Here is a 12566-nt window from a genome sequence, read left to right as displayed (position 1 = left end):
TACAGAGCATATAAGAGATCACAGCACAGTTACAGATAAGGACTTACCATTGACGTTCTTTATGATGGAATAGTCACTTTTCCCGTCTTTTCCATCTAGCCCAGACCGACATGACAACTTCTTCCAGCTACAACTTGTCTGCAGAGAAAACAACAAAGACACGTTTCACTTCTCACATACCAGCCATCACCATCTATTCTCAACCTGCACAAACCCCTAATCCTGCTGATACCCCAATACTGAGCCCCTGCTGCCATATATTTCCCTATTACTACACCTGATACCCCAATACTGAGCCGCTGCTGCCCTACGTGTCCCTATTACTGCCCGATACCCCAATACTGAGCCGCTGCTGCCGTATGTGTCCCTATTACTGCACCTGATATCCCAATACTGAGCCGCTGCTGCCGTATGTGTCCCTATTACTACACCTAATACCCCAATACTGAGCCCCTGCTGCCGTATGTGTCCCTATTACTACACCTGATACCCCAATACTGAGCCGCTGCTGCCCTATTTGTCCCTATTACTGACCGATACCCCAATACTGAGCCGCTGCTGCCGTATGTGTCCATATTACTGCACCTGATACCACAATACTGAGCCGCTGCTGCCGTATGTGTTCCTATTACTGTTCCTGATACCCCAATACTGAACCTCTGCTGCCGTATGTGTCCCTATTACTGCACCTGATACCCCAATACTGAGCCGCTGCTGCCATATGTGTCCCTATTACTGCACCTGATACCCCAATACTGAGCCGCTGCTGCCGTATGTGTCCCTATTACTGCACCTGATACCCCAATACTGAGCCACTGCTGCCGTATGTGTCCCTATTACTGCACCTGATACCCCAATACTGAGCCGCTGCTGCCGTATGTAACCCTATTACTGCACCTACTCTGTGGTTCTCTGTACCCTCTAAATTCTAAAGCACCCCTCTATAATATTGTAATGCCGGGTGCAAGTGCCCTAGAAAACAGAGCCCACATTTTGCCCCCTAGAAAGTAATAATGCCCTCTGTGTGCCCCTTTGATAGTCACAGTAACCTGATTTCCCCTATTTCAATAAGTGCCCACTTTACATTTAATAATGTCCCGAGTCTCCCCCCGTACAGCTCCCCTATACACAGCATAATGCCCCCTAACTGTATAGTACCACCCACACAGTATACTGACGCCTTAGTAGCCTTCAAACTGTTTGATGGCTCCAACACTGTAATCCCCATACTGTATGATGGCCCCATAGATAAACGCCATATACTATAATGTGCCAGATAGTCCTCAATATAGCACAAGGCAGCACCCATATAGGCAGACCCTGTAGTTTAAAGCACTCCCCATAGGCAGACCCTGTAGTATAGGGCAGCACCCCCCCATAGGCAGATCCTTTAGAATAAGGCAGTACTCCCCCCTATAGGCAGATCCTGTATATAAGGCAGCACTCCCCCCATAGGAAGATCCTGTAGAATAAGGCAGTACTCCCCCCTATAGGCAGATCCTGTATATAAGGAAGCACCCCCCAATAGGCAAATCCTGTATATAAGGCAGCACCCCCCCAATAGGCCGATCCGGTATATAAGGCAGCACCCCCCAATAGGCAGATCCTGTATATAAAGCAGCACCCCCAATAGGCAAATCCTGTATATAAGGCAGCACCCCCCGAATAGACCGATCCTGTATAAAAGGCAGCACCCCCCAATAGGCAGATCATGTATATGAAGCAACGCCCTCCCAATAGGCAGATTCTGTATATAAGGCAGCACCCCCCCAATAGACAGATCCTGTAGAATAAGGCAGCACTCCCCCCTCTAGGCAGATCCTGTATATAAGGCAGCACTCCCCCCATAAGCAGATCCTGTAGAATAAGACAGCACCCCCCGCTATAGGCAGATCCTGTATATAAGGCAGAATCCCCCATAGGCAGATACTGTATATAAGGCAGCACCCCCCATAGGCAGATCCCATATATAAGGCAGCACCCCCATAGGCAGATCCCGTATATAAGGCAGAACCCCCCCAATAGGCAGATCCTGTATATAAGGAAGCACCCCCCAATAGGCAAATCCTGTATATAAGGCAGCACCCCCCCAATAGGCCGATCCTGTATATAAGGCAGCACCCCCCAATAGGCAGATCCTGTATATAAAGCAGCACCCCCCAATAGGCAAATCCTGTATATAAGGCAGCACCCCCCGAATAGACCGATCCTGTATAAAAGGCAGCACCCCCCAATAGGCAGATCATGTATATGAAGCAACGCCCTCCCAATAGGCAGATTCTGTATATAAGGCAGCACCCCCCCAATAGACAGACCATGTAAATAAGGCAGCACCCCCCCCCCCAATAGGCAGATCATGTAAATAAGGCAGCACACCCCCCCAGTAGACAGATCCTGTAAATAAGGCAGCACACCCCCCCAATAGACAGATCCTATAAATAAGGCAGCACCCCCCCCAATAGGCAGATCCTATAAATAAGGCAGCACACACCCCCAATAAACAGATCCTATAAATAAGGCATCACCCCCCCAATAGACAGATCCTATAAAAAAGGCAGCACCCCCCCCAATAGACAGATCTTGTAAATAAGGCAGCACCCCCCCAAATAGGCAGATTCTGTAAATAAGGCAGCACCGCCCCAATAGACAGATCCTATAAATAAGGCAGCACACCCCCCCAATAGACAGATCCTGTAAATAAGGCAGCACCCCCCCAATATGCAGATCCTATAAATAAACAAATACTCACCTCTCTTCCTCCTTGTTCTTCCAGCGACGCTCCCTGCTCCCGCTCATCTACACTGACTGCGGGCGCCGGACAGTGACGTCATCGCGCCCGCTGTCAGTGTGGGGGATGATGGGAGAAGGAGCGCAGCGCTCCTTCCCTCATCACTGCGGTGAGCTGTATCGGCTAGATGCCGATACAGCTCACATTGCAATAGTGGGCGGGGGGCCCACTGCTGGCTCCGGGCCCCCCCCACCGCCTGCTCAGGGGCCCTATAGCGGCAGAGCAGGGAGATCGATTCTCCCTGCCCTGTCGCAGAGTGGAACTGCAGCGCGCCGATGCAATTGCAGTAGTGTAGCTCCGGGTGGGCCCCCTCAGAGCGCGGGGCCCAGGGCGATGGCCCCCTCTGCCCCCCGGTAGCTACGCTACTGGGCAGGCAGCATGGTGATAGGTAGGCAGCAGGGTCTATACCTGGCATCAGGAGAGCTAAGGGAAGACAGCTGCTCGCTTGTTTGTTTTTTGAATTTCCCTCTCGCCCTCCTCCTGGCACTCAGTATTGCACATTGGAACAAAGAGGGGGGAGGGTTACAATAGGTGGGGTTATGCAGATTAAAAACGAGGGGCTCACAGCTTGAATAAACAGCAGATCTGCCATTGTGAAAGCGTCCGGTTTGCTAAAATGTCCTCCTCAGGGCAATCTTTTGCTCCATCTCCCCAAAGGGTATCAGTGTTGGGCCTTGGTGCGGCACAAGTGCAAAACCATTTCTGGCCATTGCTTCTCGGCCTTCTGGCTAGGATGACGCATGAGTGTCAGGCCTCGGGGGTCGGCACAAGTACAAATTAATTTCTGGTTATTGCTTCTTTGTCTTTTGGCTATGATCGTCGTCGTCGCCGCCGCCCAAGATCAAGTGTAGTATCTGATACGTCTCCTAATTGGAGACCATATAGTAAATGGATTTGAGAGAGGGAAAAAGAGCTTGCTCTGTCCACTCCAGGCATTGACCCGTTATTGCGGTATTTTCTCCGGGAACAGTGCACTCCTTCTCTGATACGGCTTCCAAATACAGATTGAATTGAAATCAGCACACGTTGTGTTTTAACCCATTATGTGAATTCTTTTCAGGGTCAAAGTTGCACATTTCAGATGCCAAATGCATTTTGCTAGATTTAACTGGACCAATTGCAACATTTTGCGCGCATTGCATTGTTTGCACCTATGCATGTCAAGCATTGTATTGTGTTCAATATGAAATCTATCAATCAATCAATCTCTCTTTACTGGTTGCAACCGGTGTGTGAAGATGTGGACACGTATTTGGCCTTTGTTACAGTGTTGCAAATGTATTGTCTGCAAAGTTAGGCCCCTTGCTATCAGTACTTAGTGTTTTAATTTAAGTAACCCAGAAGTAGTTCTACCATACGTACCACGTTTGTGACAGCATGATTTCTTTTGTAAAACATGGTCTCCCTCTTGTGGACCACTGACTTTTAAATTTTGTGTATATGTATTTAAAAAAAGGAAAAATTGTATCTGTGCTCATTTTGAATACGCTGCCTATCTCCACCTCTGTGAGTATTCTAATGCTTTCTAGCAACCAGGTGCGCTGCCTGCATTAGATAGAATCTGCGCGCGGAACCCTCACATGTCACAATGGGCCCTTGGCCATGTTCCGGAACCCTCACGTGTCACAATGGGCCCTTGGCCATGGTCCGGAACCCTCACGTGTCACAACGGGCTGGAACCCTCACGTGTCACAATGGGCCCTTGGCCTATATAAAGCAGTGCGGTGGCAGTCATCTTCAGTCTGCTGCTGGAACAGCGGCGGGCAGCATGGTGATAGGTAGGCAGCAGGGTCTATACCTGGCATCAGGAGAGCTAAGGGAAGACAGCTGCTCACTTGTTTGTTTTTTGAATTTCCCTCTCGCCCTCCTCCTGGCACTCAGTATTGCACATTGGAACAAAGAGGGGGAAGCGTAACAATAGGTGGGGTTATGCAGATTAAAAATGAGGGGCTCACAGCTTGAACAAACAGCAGATCTGCCATTGTGAAGGCGTCCGGTTTGCTAAAATGTCCTCCTCAGGGCAATCTTTTGCCTCATCTCCCCAAAGGGTATCCGTGTTAGGCCGTGGTGCGGCACAAGTGCAAAACCATTTCTGGCTATTGCTTCTCGGCCTTCTGGCTGCAATCTTGTATCGCGGTCAGGGGGTGCGAGTGTTTCCTGGCAGCGTGCTGCTAATTTGCTACTGCGATATTCATATCGGCAGAGAAGATTGAAGATGTTCATCAAGAATACGATTCGTGTGGTCGTGGAAGATGGTGCCAAAAACAACGTGGTGTACGTGGTTCGTGACCTGCTGGAGGGAAAGGCTGGAGCTCATCGGACTGATATTTTCAATGTGAATTAATTTCATAACCAAGGTTCATATGATGTTACCTTTGTGAGTGAGCTTTGCTGTTTAACTGTGTTTGAGTGGCTCCGAAGTCATGATGGTGACCCATGCCTGGAGGGAGTGCGGGTGGAGCCTCTGTTTGGGCTCATGGAAAAAGTGGTGACGGTTACTGTATATAACCCTTATACAGAAGTAATTCTGCTGGAGCAGTTCCTGGCTCGGTACTGTGAATATGTCAAGGGTGGAGAGAAACAGAAAAATTGCTTAGGCATTTTCAACTGCAAGTATGTGTTTCGTGTGAAACTGAGGAAAGACCCAAGTTGTTTGGGAGGTTTCACCCACCCCCCGGCGAATTTTTCAGTGGCGGGTCATAGGGGCTTTCTGACATATGCAGGGCAGCCTCTATACTGCAGGAAGTGTTTTCAATTTTTGCACTTGCAGAGCATGTGTGATAAGAGCTTGGTTTGCCGTAATTGCAAAAGAGAAGGCCATGCGGCAGCTCAGTGTCCAATGCCACGTGAGTGTGACCGGTGTGGTAATACAGGGCACCTGTATAAGGACTGTCCATATGGTGGGCCGTGGAGGTCGACTAGAGAGGAGGAGAGGCGGGAGGAAGAAGTAAAGAAACGTGAGGAGGAGCGGAGGCAGGAGGAGGAAAAAAAGAGAGAGGAGGAGGTCAAGAAACATGAGGAGGAGAGGAAGCGGGAGGAAAGCAAGGCTTCTGCGCAGCAAAGCGCTGAGGTAATTCCGCCCTCTATGATTGAGAGATGGCGGGAGAGGCGGCAGGAGGACAAGGAGGCTGAAAAAAGGAAGGAGGAGCGGGAGGACAAATTATTCTGGAGAGCCGCAAAGCAGGAAGAGCGTGCTATGGCTAATAAAAATAAGAAAAAAAAGGAGGTCCCAGTTACCAAAGCTGAGGAGATGGGATCATTGATGGACTTTGATATTTCTGAGGTGGAGGAGATGGCTGAGTCTTTGATTCCTGAGTCTGGCCCAAGAAACATTGGTGTTTTTTCCTCAGAAGAGGAGCCTGGAGGTCGAAAGTGTCCCAGGGAGTGTGGTGGGGAAATCCATGATTTTGAGGTTCCTGAAGGAGGAGCGCCCCAGAGGAAGGTTGGGCGGAAGAAGACACGTGTGGAGGAGTGTATGGAGGTCAGCGGCTCTGAAAGCTGCTCAGCGCAGATGGTGGAGGAGGACAGTGGCGATACTGCATAGTTATGTGCTATTGTTTCAGTAGCTAGGTGTTTTTTTATGTATATAGCAGTTGCCTTTAAAAATGGTGTTTTTTTTTTTTTCTTCCATTTTTTTTCTTACATGTAAGTTGTGTAATGTCCTGTTTGTAGGTTGTTTTTTTTTTTGTATTTTTTGTTCCTGTGTATGTTATGGGTTTTGCAATCATATCACAAAATGTGAGGGTTTTTAAAAACAGGTTGCGGCGGGCGGCCATTTTGGATTTTTTTGCAACCCAAAATGCAGGAATTTTTTGTCTGCAGGAGTGTGGGATTGTGGATGATGTGAAGGGGAGTGAATGGCCTCATGGTGCGTCTGTGTGGTCAGGGAGTGCCTGTAATAAAAATGATGGTGTGGGTTTTTTGGTGAAGGGAAATGATGTGAATTTGTGTGACTATATGGTGATTGAGGTTGGGAGGTGTGTGTTGGCAAATTTTGAATTTAGAAATGTTCGTTTTTGTGTTATTAATGTATATGCTCCTGTAGAAAAACAGGAGCGTAAAGTTTTATTTGAAAAAATTAAGTTTTTTATTCCAGGAAGAGTACCTGTTGTGATAGTGGGTGATATGAACTGTATTGTGGGAAGTGTGAATGTGGATGTGTCAGGGAAAGTGTTAATGGTTATGGTGAGTGATTTTGGTTTAAAGGATATGCAGCGTGCATGCAAGATAACTCCGTTGTTAAATACGTTTTTTTCTGACAGTGGGAGGGTGGCGTCTAGATTGGACTATTGTTTTGTTTCAAAAAATCTGATTCCTGTTAGTTATGCACAGGAGAGTGTGGTTTTTTCGGATCATGTGTGTATGAAGTGTGAATTGGATTTGCATGTTAATGAGGTGGCTGGGAAAGGTGTGTGGAAGTTGAATGTGACTTTGCTGGAAGGACAGGGTGTGAGAGAGGAGTATGAAAGAGATTATGCAGAATGGTGTGGGTGCAGGAGTGATTTCAGAAATGTGTGTGAATGGTGGGATTGGGTTAAATGGAAAACCAAGAGTTTTTTTTTAAAAAACTCGGGTACAAGTGTGCGGCTGCAAAGAGAGAAAGGTTTGTTTTCTTAAATGCAAGATTGAGTGTGTTGTATAAGTTGAGGGCCGGAGGGATGGATGTGAGTGAAGATTTAGTGAAAGTGAAAAAAGAAGTGAATGATTTTTTGTTAGAAAGAGGGAGGAGTATTGTGTACAGGGCCAAGATAGAGAATTTGGAGAAGAATGAGAAGTGTTCGCGTTTTTCCTTTAAAAAAGTTTTTGGGAAGAGACAGAGTATGAGTGTTTTGAATGGGATGGATGGAAATGAAGTGAGTGGTGCGGACTTGTATCAGGAAGTGGCAAAGTTTTATGATGATTTGTATGCTGTGAAATGGAGGGATGAAGGTTTGGAGAGTGAGGTGCTGAGTGTTTTGGAAAATAGTTTGAATAATATTGAAAGGGAAAGTTTGATGGGTGATGTGACGGGTGAAGAAGTATGGAAGGTGGTGTGTAGTATGACGATGAATAAATCACCGGGGGAGGATGGTTTACCGGTGGAATTTTATTGTGTGATTTGGGATGTGATTGGGAAGGATTTTGGGGATGTATGTAAGTATATGTGGGCGAATGCAGAGGTGGCAAATGGTATGCGTGCAGGGGTGGTTGTGTTATTGCCAAAAAAAGGTGATTTGAAAAATCTTAAAAATTGGAGGCCGATCACATTGCTAAATTGTGATTATAAGATTTATGCGAAACTTTTGGCTAACAGGATGCGTGGCGTGGTTGGGAGTGTGGTGGTTGAGGAGCAATGTTGTGCGGTGTCTGGAAGACGAATACATGGAAGTTTGTGTATGTTGAGAGATTGTTTGTGGGACTGCATGAATCGTAAGAAGGGGGTGTATGTGTTGAGTTTGGATTTTGGGAAGGCGTATGATAGATTGGCGCATGGTTTTTTGTTTAGTGTGTTGGTGAAGATGGGTTTTCCTTCTGAGTTTGTTGAGAGAGTGAGAAGTTTGTATAAGAACATTTATAGTTGTGTGTTGTTGAATGGAAATGTGGGTAGGAGAGTAAATGTATTTTCAGGTGTTCGGCAGGGGTGCCCTTTGTCCCCTATCGTATTTATTTGCACAATTAAGCCTTTGTTATGTCTGTTAAGAAAAGATAAGGTGATTCGGGGTGTGCAAGTACCGGGATGGGGGGAGAGAGTGGAAGATGAGTGGCTATATGGATGATGTGTGTGTGTGTTGTGTGATTCAGAGTGTTCGGTACGGCGTGTGAAGTTGTTGGTTTCTATTTTTTGTGGAGCATCTGCTTTTAAAGTGAATTGGGAGAAGAGTGAGTGTAAGAATTTTGGGGGGAGGAGTCTGAGCGATGATGCTGGAGTGAATGTGGTGAGTGGACCGATAAAGGTTTTGGGTGTGAAATTTTCAGAGAAATTGGATGGAGAGGAAAGCTGGGTGGATGTGAGAGAGAGAGTGGAGCGTAAGTTAAATTTTTGGAATTTGAGGGATCTTACGTTTTTTGGTAAAATTTTAGTTATTAAGAGTGTTGTGTTACCTATTTTTTTGTATGTTGAGATGGTTTTTCCACCAAGCTACATGTGTATTAGAAGATTAAATAGGGTTTTGTTTGTCTCTTTTTGGGGTTCATGTATGGAGCGTGCAAGGAGAGAAATTGTTATGAAGAGTTTGGATAAGGGGGGACTGGGTTTCCCAAATTTGAATGTATTTTTCGGCATGAATATTATGGTGTTTGTATTAGGCGTGATTAGGATGGATGGGAAGTATGCATGTATGTGCAGGTTTTTGTTTGGAAATTTCTTGTTTCGTTTGAAATGGCGTGAAAGAGATCTTAGGAGCCCAGTGGCTTTTGAGGTTACTGTGTGGTATGTGTGGGCTTACAAATTTTTAGTGAAGTATGAACTGTGTGATGTGGATGTGAGATTGTTAGAAAAGAGGAAAGCTGTATATAAGATGATTGAGTGCAGAGAGATGGAATGTGACATTATTGTTGGACGAGCTCACAGGCTGTCCTTGCCAGATCTTAAATTGGTAAGGGGATGATGTGCAGAAAGTATGGAAGAAGGTACGTATGAAGGGTATGACAAATAGGCAGAGTGAGATTGTATGGCAGTCATTGCATGGGCTGTTACCGGTGAGGGAGTTTCTGAAAAATCGGGATTTAGTGAGGAGTGAGAAGTGTCCGAGGAGTGGATGTGGTGGGAGTGAGAGTGTGGTGCATTTGTTTTGGAATTGTCAGTATGCTAGAAGTGTGATTGCAGGTCTGGGTCATTTGTGTAAGGAGCTGTGTGAGGTGAATCTGTTGTCTTTTGAGCTTTTTATGTTTGGATTGGGTATGTGTGGGGAAAAGGAGAGAGTATTGTGGTTGATGATGGCATGTATAAAAGAGGTATTGTGGGATGTGAGGAATATGTATGTGTTTAAAAGGAAGGATATTGAGGTTAAAAATTGTTTAAGAATCATTTTGGGAAAATTGTATTTTTGCTTTGTGTGTGATCAGAGGAGGAGAGGGGAGGTGGATGCAGAGGGAATTTTGAAAACTAAAAAGTGGAAACATTTTGTTAATGTATCTTGAGGCTTTTTTTGGTTGTTAACAATACATTTTGTTGTGTTTTCCAATGATGATGGGCATGGTGGTTACATTGAGTATGTGGCACGCTGTTTTGGGAGTTGAGTTCCATATAGTTTTGGATATCTGACTGTGGAACTTCCCATCTGAGGGAAAAAAAAAAAAAAATGAGTGTTAGGCCTCGGGGGTCGGCAAAAGTACAAATCCATTTCTGGTTATTGCTTCTTGGTCTTTTGGCTATGATCGTCGTCGCCGGCGCCCAAGATCAAGTGTAGTATCTGATACGTCTCCTAATTGGAGACCATATAGTAAATGGATTTGGGAGATGGAAAAAGAGCTTGCTCTGTTCACTCCAGGCACTGACCTGTTACTGCGGTATCTTTTCCGGGAACAGTGCACTCCTTCTCTGACACGGCTTCCAAATGCAAATTGAATTGAAATCAGAACACGTTGTGTTTTAACCCATTATGTGAATTCTTATCAGGGTCAAAGTTGCACATTTCAGATGCCAAATGCATTTTGCTAGATTTAACTTGACCAATTGCAACATTTTGCGCGCATTGCATTGTTTGCACCTATGCATGTCAAGCATTGTATTGTGTTCAATATGAAATCTATCAATCAATCAATCTCTCTTTACTGGTTGCAACCGGTGTGTGAAGATGTGGACACGTATTTGGCCTTTGTTACAGTGTTGCAAATGTATCGTCTGCAAAGTTAGGCCCCTTGCTTTCAGTACTTAGTGTTTTAATTTAAGTAACCCAGAAGTAGTTCTGCCATACGTACCACGTTTGTGACAGCATGATTTCTTTTGTAAAACATTGTCTCCCTCTTGTGGACCACTGACTTTTACATTTGGTGTATATGTATTTAAAAAAAGGAAAAATTGTATCTGTGCTCATCTTGAATACGCTGCCTATCTCCACCTCTGTGAGTATTCTAATGCTTTCTAGCAGCCAGGTGCGCTGCCTGCATTAGATAGAATCTGCGCGCGGAACCTTCACGTGTCACAATGGGCCCTTGGCCATGTTCCGGAACCCTCACGTGTCATAATGGGCCCTTGGCCATGGTCCGGAACCCTCACGTGTCACAATGGGCCCTTGGCCTATATAAAGCAGTGCGGTGGCAGTCATCTTCAGTCTGCTGCTGGAACAGCGGCGGGCAGCATGGTGATAGGTAGGCAGCAGGGTCTATACCTGGCATCAGGAGAGCTAAGGGAAGACAGCTGCTCGCTTGTTTGGTTTTTAATTTCCCTCTCGCCCTCCTCCTGGCACTCAGTATTGCACATTGGAACAAAGAGGGGGGAGGGTTACAATAGGTGGGGTTATGCAGATTAAAAACGAGGGGCTCACAGCTTGAACAAACAGCAGATCTGCCATTGTGAAGGCGTCCAGTTTGCTAAAATGTCCTCCTCAGGGCAATCTTTTGCTCCATCTCCCCAAAGGGTATCAGTGTTTGGGCCTTGGTGCGGCACAAGTGCAAAACCATTTCTGGCTATTGCTTCTCGGCCTTCTGGCTAGGATCAAGTACAGTGGCTTGACGGTTGCTGCGCTTGGTCTGGCCTAAGGTGCCCAGGGTACCCGGCTCCTTGGCCTGGAGGGATCGCTGCATATAACAGTGTGGCTTCACCCTCCTGCTGCTATAGGGGAGTCGGATTAGTCCCTGGGCAACGAGAGGCGATCACCCCTGTCACCACACATAGCTGTGGGGGGCAGTCATAAGGATTAAAAGATGGGCCTTTTCAGGAAGAAGAATTGTTTGAGATTTTTCGTTAAGAAATTATCGTTGGATGGTCTTTTGGACGAACAGAAGATTTTGGACTTATTGGAGAAGCATGGATCAGTTGGAAGAATGGATATTTTGTGCATGCAGGAAATTAAGATGAAGAGAATTTTTGATATTACTTTAAAGTCTGAAGATAAGTGTTTTTGTTTTTTGGATAATTGGAGAGAAGAATATTCAGATAGTTTCAGTGTGAAGGCGTTATTTTTGGGGGAACCAAAAAAATTGATTGTTCAGATGGATGATCCTTATGTGGAAATGACGGATGTATTGGATTATTTGAAAAGTTGCTTCAGGATGGTGGTTTTTCATAAGGACTATATTAATAGTATTGGAGTTTGGAATGGTAAGAGGAGATTTCTATGGTGGAAGTGTGAAAATGAAGAGATAAAGACTGGAAAAATAATGGTGAATGGAAAGGATGGCTTTTTGTATGTAGAACATGTTAAGAAGAAGTTGGAGGAAAATATATTTGATGGTAAAAATGAAAATGAAGAGTTAAAGACAAATATATTTGATGGTAAAAAGGAGGAAAAAATGGTAATGACAAGAGATGTGCTAGAAGAAGAAATAATGAAGATACATCAGAAGGTGAAATTGAAAGGACCTAAAAAAGTTGATTTGGTTGTAAAAGTCAAGGGAAATGTAAAGGAACCGGCAAATGAGAATTTTGAAGATTTTTTTGTAAGAAAAGAGACAAAAGTGATAAAACGGGAGGAGAAAAAGATAAATAAGGAACATGAAGAGTTTTGGAAACTAGTACGAGACAAGGATAGGTTTCGGGAGGAGGGAGGTTTAGATAGTATTACCTGAGTAAAATAAGTTCCTTTTGTTAAATAATATGTAGGTTGGGGTTTATGCTTATGTTAATGGGTTTAGTTAT

At 45.3% G+C, this 12566-nt stretch overlaps 2 non-coding genes across 2 annotated transcripts; both read left to right on the top strand.

Annotated features, from left to right (window-relative positions):
* The first annotated feature begins 3578 nt into the window (after positions 1-3578).
* LOC138643751 (U2 spliceosomal RNA) lies at positions 3579-3768 on the top strand. Its single transcript, XR_011314269.1, has one exon. It is a non-coding gene; the product is annotated as a U2 spliceosomal RNA (small nuclear RNA).
* Positions 3769-10118: 6350 nt separating this feature from the next.
* LOC138643747 (U2 spliceosomal RNA) lies at positions 10119-10305 on the top strand. The gene has a single exon (XR_011314266.1). It is a non-coding gene; the product is annotated as a U2 spliceosomal RNA (small nuclear RNA).
* The last annotated feature ends 2261 nt before the right edge of the window (positions 10306-12566 follow it).

Source organism: Ranitomeya imitator, chromosome 6 (assembly GCF_032444005.1).
Source record: "Ranitomeya imitator isolate aRanImi1 chromosome 6, aRanImi1.pri, whole genome shotgun sequence".
Taxonomy (NCBI): Eukaryota; Metazoa; Chordata; class Amphibia; order Anura; family Dendrobatidae; genus Ranitomeya; species Ranitomeya imitator.
Note: the sequence above shows the minus strand (reverse complement) of the source record. Positions and strands in the feature narration are given on the sequence as shown.